The 2,359-nt window shown below is 59.2% G+C and overlaps 1 protein-coding gene across 1 annotated transcript in view; it reads right to left on the reverse strand.

Moving 5' to 3' along the window:
* Positions 1-140, reverse strand: part of LOC122259135 (ras-specific guanine nucleotide-releasing factor 1) — a 99,889-nt gene extending 99,749 nt beyond the window's left edge. Inside the window, exon 1 of the mRNA XM_086556200.1 lies at positions 1-140. This exon is cut by the window's left edge and continues 256 nt beyond it. The gene's annotated coding sequence lies outside the window, so the exon portion shown is untranslated.
* Positions 141-2,359: the final 2,219 nt, after the last annotated feature.

A 2,359-nucleotide genomic window follows, 5' to 3' on the forward strand; every position in this document is an offset into this window, starting at 1 on the left:
AGGAGTCACACTTCAAAGGGAGGACGACCTGCGTCCTGTTCTCTTGGAGGCGTTGGCGAGTGTGAGGGCCACTTGGTTGGAGGGCCACTCGTCCAGAAGGCCACTCACTCGGCAGGCTACTTGTTAAAAGTGCCAACGGGGCCTGGGGAAGGTCCTTGGTGCCCTGCCGTCAGAGCCATGGGCGACATGGCACGTTCTGGGCGTACGTAAGAGTGGGCGGCGGTCGTTCAGCGGGATGGGCGTCCCGGGCGGTGGTGTGGGCGCCCGCACGCCACAGGCACAGGTAGAGCAGAGGTGGCGCTTCACCTGCAGATCGTGGCACCAGGTATCATCTCGCCTGCATGATGCACGGCGACGTCCGAGAATCCTCGGGGCGCGGCAGGAGCGGGCACAGGTGACGCTCTCGGCTCTGGAGGAGCCCGCACACAGGACTAGGACGCCCGCGCCCACCGCTTGCGAGGGAGGCGGCGGCGGCACCACCACCTGCAGTGGTGTCGGCGAGCAGAGGTCGAGGGCGAGATCAAGCCCCACGGACGGAGAAAGAGAGAATGTGATGTGTGCGGACAGGTGTACGTGTGTGTATGTGCAGGCGTGTGTACGGGCGTACTACGACTACGCCACACCGTGTGACGCCCACGTTGCGCGTGGAGCGAGTGGCGTGCGGCACTGCGAGCGTCTCCCATCCGTGCCGTACGCGTGCCGCGCCGCGCCTTACGTTCGCAGCCTGCGTTGTACCCGTGGGGTACGTTTCGCGTCGCTTCACCTGGGCCGTTGACGCAGTCTCGCCGTAGTGCTACCGTTCGCGTGTGTCACGTCGGTGTGTGCGGGCGTGCGAGACAGGGAACGGGTGTGTTCGGGCTGGAGCAGCGTGCGTCCTCACGCGGGTGTCGGGCGCCACTGACGGATCGATGAGAGGACCTGTGGCGGCGCTGATCAACAGGTGGGGCCTTCGCCTGCCAGGTGCACACCGATGCCTCACACTCTCATCACCTCGCCTCCCTCACCTCAACCAGCCTTCACACTCACACTCACACTCACTAGATCACACTCGAGACTCACCTTCACCGTTGTTCCAGGTCGTGCACGCTCCTCGCCACAGCAGCGAAGAAAGGCCACCGGCGGTATCTGGCAACCGTGGGCAGGTGCGCAGGATCGCTGCCCTCACGTCCCTCTCCTCTCTCCCCTCTCCCTCGGCCCCCCTCCCTGACCCCCTCACGGAAAATTTCCCTTCGTCTTGCCAGGATTAATAGCACTCATGTACAGCAACCTCGAGATGCCAATCATTCGGGAGAACCGACACTAACAGTCGTCTTTCTATAACAGCCAGCACGGGCGTCCGAACGCGAGAGGTCGGCTTGAGGGGAAGGAAGGAGGAGTGAGGGGAACAGGCAGGGGACACAAAAGGGAGGGAAGGGGGGTCAGGTAGAGTCCCAACCTGATAGACCATTTCTTCCCCTCGCACCACCGGTTTACACAAGCATCCGCCTGTACTACACCTCCCTCTTTCTATGTCCCTCCCTCCCTCTCTGTCTGACTGTCTTTCTGTCTTTCTGTCTGGCTGTCTACGGTACATGTCGCCCTTCTGTCTGACTATCCACTTAACGGTTCTCTCTTTTTCACTGTATCTCCTCTATCTGTCTGTCTGTTTGTCTGTCTATCTGCATCTTTCTCTGTCTCCGTATCATCTCTCTCTGCGTCCATTTCTGCCTGCGCCCCTGTTTCTGTATGTCATCCTGTATGTCTTGCTGCTGTGTCCCTGCTGAGGTCCTCGGTACCCTGCTTCCCCTTCCCCTGTCCTAGCCCTGGTATTTCTCTTGTGCTTGTCTGCTCGTCTCTGGGTCCCTGCTGGTCCGTTGTCTCTGTCCCTGTGTCTTGCCTGTCTTCTGTGTCCCTGGTCCTCTGCTGCTGCTATGTTCCCGCTGATGTCTCTCTGCGTCCATTGGGTCTGGTCCTGCCTGCGCCCCTGTTTCTGTATGTCTGCTGGTCTCTGTGGGTGTCCTGCTGCCTTTCTGCCTGTGCTGCTCTCTCTGCATGTGGGCTGGTCCTTGCATGGGCTGATCCTGTATGTCTGGTCTGGTCGGTGGGCTCCCTGTCTGGGCTTCTGCCCCTGGCTTCTTGTCCTGTGTGTGTTCTCCTGACGTTGCCCCCTGTATGTCTGCCTGTTCTGTATGTCTATCATATTTTCTATCTATCTACTATCTATCTCTTCTCTCTCTCTCTCTCTCCTCTCTCTCTCTCTCTCTCTCTCTCTCCCATCCTCTATCTATCTATCTATCTATCTATCTATCAAATTTCTCTCTCTCCTCGCTCTCTCCCCCCCACTCTTCATCTCTCTCTCTCTCTTTCTTTCTCCCTCGCT

Source organism: Penaeus japonicus, unplaced genomic scaffold (assembly GCF_977035675.1).
Source record: "Penaeus japonicus unplaced genomic scaffold, GWHDUDI00000001_assembly GWHDUDI00000032, whole genome shotgun sequence".
In the NCBI taxonomy this organism is placed as follows: Eukaryota; Metazoa; Arthropoda; class Malacostraca; order Decapoda; family Penaeidae; genus Penaeus; species Penaeus japonicus.